Source organism: Trichechus manatus, unplaced genomic scaffold, assembly GCF_000243295.1.
Source record: "Trichechus manatus latirostris isolate Lorelei unplaced genomic scaffold, TriManLat1.0 scaffold00117, whole genome shotgun sequence".
Lineage (NCBI taxonomy): Eukaryota > Metazoa > Chordata > Mammalia > Sirenia > Trichechidae > Trichechus > Trichechus manatus.
This window is the reverse complement of record NW_004444053.1, coordinates 8,556,064-8,562,307: the sequence shown is the minus strand read 5'-3', so window position 1 is coordinate 8,562,307 and position 6,244 is coordinate 8,556,064. Positions and strand designations below refer to the sequence as shown.

The 6,244-nt window shown below is 38.5% G+C and overlaps 1 pseudogene; it reads left to right on the top strand.

The window, feature by feature from the left end:
• Nucleotides 1-2,309: 2,309 nt before the first annotated feature.
• Nucleotides 2,310-4,929, top strand: LOC111821960 (solute carrier family 25 member 43 pseudogene; annotated as a pseudogene).
• The last annotated feature ends 1,315 nt before the right edge of the window (nt 4,930-6,244 follow it).

The following is a 6,244-nucleotide window of genomic DNA, read 5'->3' as shown; positions in this document are numbered from 1 at the left end:
ATAAAAACTCTGACCGCATCAAATAAAATTCCCTTTTTTTAATAAACATTTTAGGCTTTTTTTGTATCGCATGGCTTTTATAGTACAACCTTTTCAAGTGGTAAAAATAAACACATCCATTAACAGACCCAAATATATATCCTCTTTGTGACATGTAAAAAGACAAAAGTACGTAAACTTAAACTATAATGAATATCCATTAACTCTGTTTAATATCAGTAAGTTACCTAAAGATGTTGGAAATATCTTTAAGCCTATATACCCAAAACATAACTACTGTTGAAATAAAGTTTGTTTACATATTCTAAATTTTTATCCAAACTTTTATCTTTTTTTTTTTTTAATCAATCATTGCCCATATGTTTTCAGTATTATCTTAGCCCTTTTAAGATTGTGTCAATTTGTTTTGGAAATCACAAAGTCTCTACTCCAGCCAACCATCTTATTCATTGATATGAATATGACCATAGGTCTCTGGCTAGGGTGAAACAGGGAACCCTTTGTTAATCCAATATCTTGGTTAAACATTTCTCTATTTCTGGTGCATTTTCATTGTGATTTTTATCTTTTGGTTTTTTAAAGTTCCTCTACAACAGGAAGAACTTGTTTATGGTTCTTTAATGTTAGGGATCTACCCAATTTCTGATAAATGTATTATGACAGCCTTTGTCCTGTTTTAACCTCATCAATGTCCACATTATTTATCCTACTTTTAATATCTTTAAAAGATCCTCATAATGTTTGTAAAAGTCCCTTGATATATATATATATTTATATATATATAAAACTATTCTTTTGTAATCAGTTTAGCCTTCCTTCTTTAGCACAACTTTTTCTTTAACAATTGATAAAGCCATCAAATTTTAGCTAACCTACCTAACCTTTTTCTTTACTTATATTTCAGTCTAGGTTTTCTAACCCTATGCTTTCCTTTTTCTCATTCTGGAGCAACCAGTTTTTGAATAAAATTATTCCTTTTTCCTTAAGATAACACATCCCACATACTCAGTCTAGCCTAAATTACTTAAAAGAATTTTGGAAACTGCCTTTAGGCCAACATATTACAAACATAAAAACTTTTGTCAGAATGAATTCATTTTTATTAATTCCTAGGAATATTAAGATTATTTAATTTATGTAAGTACTTAAACCCATTACCATCAAGTCGATTCCGACTCATGGTGGCCCTGTAAGGACAGAGTAGAACTGTCCCATAGAGTTTCCAAGGCTGTAGTCCTTATAGAAGCAAACTGCTACACAGTTCTTCTGCAGAGCAGCTGGTGGTTTCAAACCACTGACCTTTCGGTAGCAGCAGAGCACTTTAACCACTGTGCCACCAGGGCTCCTTATAAGTCCTTGTTTATCTCTAAAGCAATCAGAATAAAGTTCTTTGAAGGAATATTATAATCTAATTTGATAATACCATCTGGGGGTAGGAAAATATTACATTTTCATAACCCTGTCTTCTGTGTACTTTAAAGAATCTTTTAGAGCAATTTAAATAATTTGTGTCTTTTTAAAGCTTTGTTAAGCCAGTCAAAATTTAACAATCTGTCCTTTTTCAGTGCACTTTTCAAATGAACCAATTTATATCAAAGAGTTTTTCAAAGTAGTTACTAAAGCCCCAAATCATAAGACAAGAGCAAGAAGCAGTTTTTCTTGGAAGAGAAAAGAACTGAGACTTAAAACTATCCATGAAAGTTGGCAAAGTTAGCCTCAACCACCCTACCTCACAGAGGGCAGGGGGAGGAAAAAAAAAAAAAAAAAACAGAATGCTCTCCCTAGATCAAAGCCAAAGCTCTCAGGACAAAAATGAGACAAAAGAACTACAAACTCATTGGTCTGTAAGGCCAGTTCAAACCATAGGCTGATACAGCCTACATGCCTGGTTTTTTGTTTTTTTTCACGCTGTAGTTTTCCTTTTTATAACAATCAACAAGTTTAGACAGCACAAAAGAAAACAAAGCAAATGGGAACCCAGCTCCCCAAAGTGGTCACTCAAAATTCAAGACATCACTGGTATTGTCAACCCACTTCCAAAAAACATGCAGCTCCAGAATGATTGCTTAGAATCCCTATATGCTTAAAATGACTATATCTAACCTGAGGTCTCCATCAAACAGCTGTCTAAAGGCAATGGAATTCATGCACCTTACCCCAAATAGATGGATTGAAAGGGTTACTTACCAAGATGTTGCCCAGACTCTAAACTTGAGTCAGGCCTGGCCAGAGTCACTCAATAAAACTGGGAGCTCAAAATGCAAAACTAGTGGAGCTCAAATCCAGGAAAGACTAATCTCTCATACGCCATGAGACTGATGAGGAAAACAATGGACATGAGAGGCTTGCGGCTGCCAACACCTGTTCACTTACCAGCCATGAGGTGGGTAAGGGGTCTGCTGTGGACCCCACTTCTGATACCAGAACTGTTGAAAGAAAAAATATGATCAGTAAGTCAATTACAGTTAAAAAGGTTTTATTTGGTGGAAAAAACTGTTCACGAACAGGGAGTACTCCTGTGAAGAGATGAGGTTGTCACGTTACAATTTTGATTAGCTTATATACAGTACAAACTATTAAGGGATTCTCAAAAGAATAATTTTAAATGATTGGTTGTCATTCACTTAATCAGCAGGAGGCAGCTTGGATTGGTTTACTAAGTTTGCATGTCTGCATTCTATAGGCTAGTTATGGCTTATCTAATTATTTAAACTTTTCCCAGAACTGTCTTTACCATGAGTTTTTAGTTTCTGCGAAGGGTTAAGAGTTAAGTTTAAATGGGGGGGGGGGGGATTTTCTTTATCAGTGTATATTTTCTAAAATACAACCATCAAAATCAGGAAATTAGTACTGATACATTACTATCATGTAATCCTCAGACTCCATTTAAATTTCAGCAATGTCTCAGAAGCAAAATATGAAACATTTAGTTGTCATATCTCTTTACTCTCCTTCAGTCTGGAAGACTTTCTTAGTCTTTGACATAATCTCTTAAGATCACAGACTTTATTTCATAGAATATCCTGCAATGTGGGTTTTTCTGACATCTCATGTTTGAATTCAGATTATGCAATTTTGGCAGGAATATCACAGAAGCAAACTTCTGTTTGTATAGTATCATATCAGGTAGCATAGGATTTCTATTTATCCCATTAATGATGAAGTTCATGTTGATTATTTGATTAATGTGGGGTCTGCTAAGTTTCTTCACTGTGAAATTATTTTTAAGAGATGCTAATGAATACAAAACATATCAAAATTCATGGGAAGCTGCTAAAGCTTACAGGGAACTTTACAACTTAGTTGCTTATATTAGAAAGTACAAAGGTCTAAAATCAATGCTCTAAGCTTAAAGATAGGGGACACTGAGGGTTCAGTGATAAAATTCTTACCTTCCATGTGAGAGACCTGGGTTCAATTCCCAGCCAATGCACCTCATGCTGTCCACTACCCATCTGTCATTGGAGGCTTACATGTTGCTGTGATGCTGGGCAGGTTTCAGTGGAGCTTCCAGACTAAAATGGACAAGGAAGAAAGGCCTGGTGATTAACTTCTGAAAATCAGCCAGTGAAAACCCTAATGAATCACAATAATCAACTCCGTCGTGCATGGTGTCACCGTAAGTCAGGGTCACCATGAGTCAGATCTGACTCAGCAGCAGCTAGCAACAATTAGCGTAAGAAGCTAAAAAAAGCTCTCTTGTGTGGCACCCTCTGCCAGTAGCCCCTGAGCCTTGGCCCCAGCCCTGTGGATGCAGCCAGCCTATGGTGGGTGAAATGGCTAAGTAGAAGGGGACAGAGGCTGGGGGAAGGGTCTCAGCCTCAGCCTAACCATGTCTCTGGAATATGTAGCTGCCTTGCTGGGTCCAAGTGTGCTCTCCCCATTGTCAGGCCATGCCAGAATCCATGGGGCTATGGGTATAGGGGGTGGAAGGCCCATGGGCCCTGTGGAAGGGGGATGGGTGGTTTGCCTGTGCCTCTTCCCCCAGCAGCACCTTGAAGACGGCACCTACCGCAAGTTTGTCGTGCTGTTCACAGACAACTTGAGCTGTATTTTCTAAAGGAGTTTCACCAGCATGGGATCCACCACTGTGACATATCCTACATTGTTGTTGTATGCCATTAAGGTGATTCCGACTTCTTGCAATCCTATATATGCCAGCATAGAACTGCCCCATAAAGTTTCCTAGGCTGTAATATTTTCTAGGAGCAGATTGCCAGGTCTTTTTCTTCCGCAGAGGAGCTGATGGGTTCAAACTACTGATCTTCCGGTTAGCAGCTAAGTGCTTTAACAATTGTCCCACCAGGTTCCTTGACCTATCCTATAGACCTCACTAAACACACTTGATTGTGCAGAACACACCAGAAGCGTTTTACGGGGGGTTCTCCATGCTTTTTCTACTGTTGATCCACAAGAAGAGTTCCTGGCCCATTACAGAGGGGTTTCCCTTACCGTGTTAGGGGATCTACCACTGTCTGCTGGATCCCTTCTAGTTCACAGGAACCTAGAGATGATTTGAATGGACCCGAGATCTATTCTCTGTCCTGCAGAATTTTGCTATGTCTGTCTGCTACTATGACTTAGATCCTCTTTTTTTCCCTTGACATCTTGAAGGGAAAGAGGCAGGTTCAGATGTCCCTTTCTCAGAAGTAAGAGTGGACTGTTCTGGAATATTGAAAGACCTACTGGCTGCTGGGGCTCTGGAATGGATTGACAGTCAACATGCTGAAGTTAACTCCATATTTTGGAGTTATGGTTGGCACCTTTGAGTTCTGCAAAAGAATCTGTCTTCACCAAAATGGCTATGTTGTGTCTCCTCTGAGCTATAAATTGACCCCAGAGGTGGATCAGAGTTTACACCCCCAAGAATTATGGGAATTAATGTTCTTCAAAACATGAAAGCTAAAGTCTATAAAACCAACTTTGTAAAACTGAATGGACCTGAAAGTGTATTGATTAAAGATGTGTTGATGATGTCGTAACTAAGTGTAACCTCATCATTGTGCATACACAGAGTGATAAGAGGGCCCTCCTGACAGCTGCTCTTGGAAACGAGAAGGTTCAGCCTTATACCACCACTGAGCTCTGTTAAAATAAAAATCATATTAAGCCAATAATAAAAATTGGTTGAAGATTACTTAATATGTGATTTGTAAATCAGGGTAAGATTTTGACTAGGAAGTCAAAAAGGTTCCAGAGAGGAAAAAAAGTCCAGCTATTCCTACCCCTCATCTAATTGACATTGTCATGGAAGGGGGACCAGAACAGTGTTTGTTGTTGTTATTAGGTGCCGTTGAGTCGATTCTGACTCATAGTGACCCTATGTACAACAGAATGAAAGACTGTCTGGTCCTGCACCATCTTCATAATCATTGTTATGCTTGAGCTCTTTGTTGCAGTCACTGTGGTAATTCATCTCATTGAGGGTCTTCCTCTTTTCCGCTGACCCTCTGTTTACCAAGAATTATGTCCTTCTCCAGGGACTAGTCCCTCCTGATAACGTGTCCAAAGTACATGAGACGAAGTCTCACCATCCTTGCTTCTAAGGAGCATTCTGGGTGTACTTCTTCTTAGATTTGTTCGATCTTCTGGCAATCCACAATGTAGTCAATATTCTTCACCAACACCATAATTTAAAAGCATCAGTTTTTCTTCAGTCTTCCTTGTTCATTGTCCGGCTTTCACATGCATATGAGGTAAATGAACATACCACACCTTGGGTCTTGCACACCTTAGTCCTCAAAGTGACATCTTCACTTTTTAATACTTTAAAGAAGTTGTGAGGATTTTTGTTTTATTTATGTTGAGGTATAATCTATTCTGGAGGCTGTAGTCTTTGATCTTCATGAGTAAGTGCTTCAAGTTCTCTTTGCTTTCAGCAAGCAAGGTTGTGTCATCTGCATAGTGCAGGTTGTTAATGAGTCTTCCTCCAATCCTGATGCCCCATTTTTCTTCATATAGTCCAGCTTCTCAGATTACTTGCTTGGCATACAGACTGAAGAAGTATAGTGAAAGGATACAATCTTGACACACATCTTCCCTAATTTTGAACCACACAGTATCCCCTTGTTCTGTTCAAATGACTGTCTCTTGATCTATGTACAGGTTCCTCATAAACACAATTAAGTGTTCTGGAATTCCCATTCTTCACAATCCATATTTTGTTATGATCTACATGGTCAAATGCCCTTATGTAGTCAATAAAACACGGGTAAACATCTTTCTGATATTCTCTGCTTTCAGC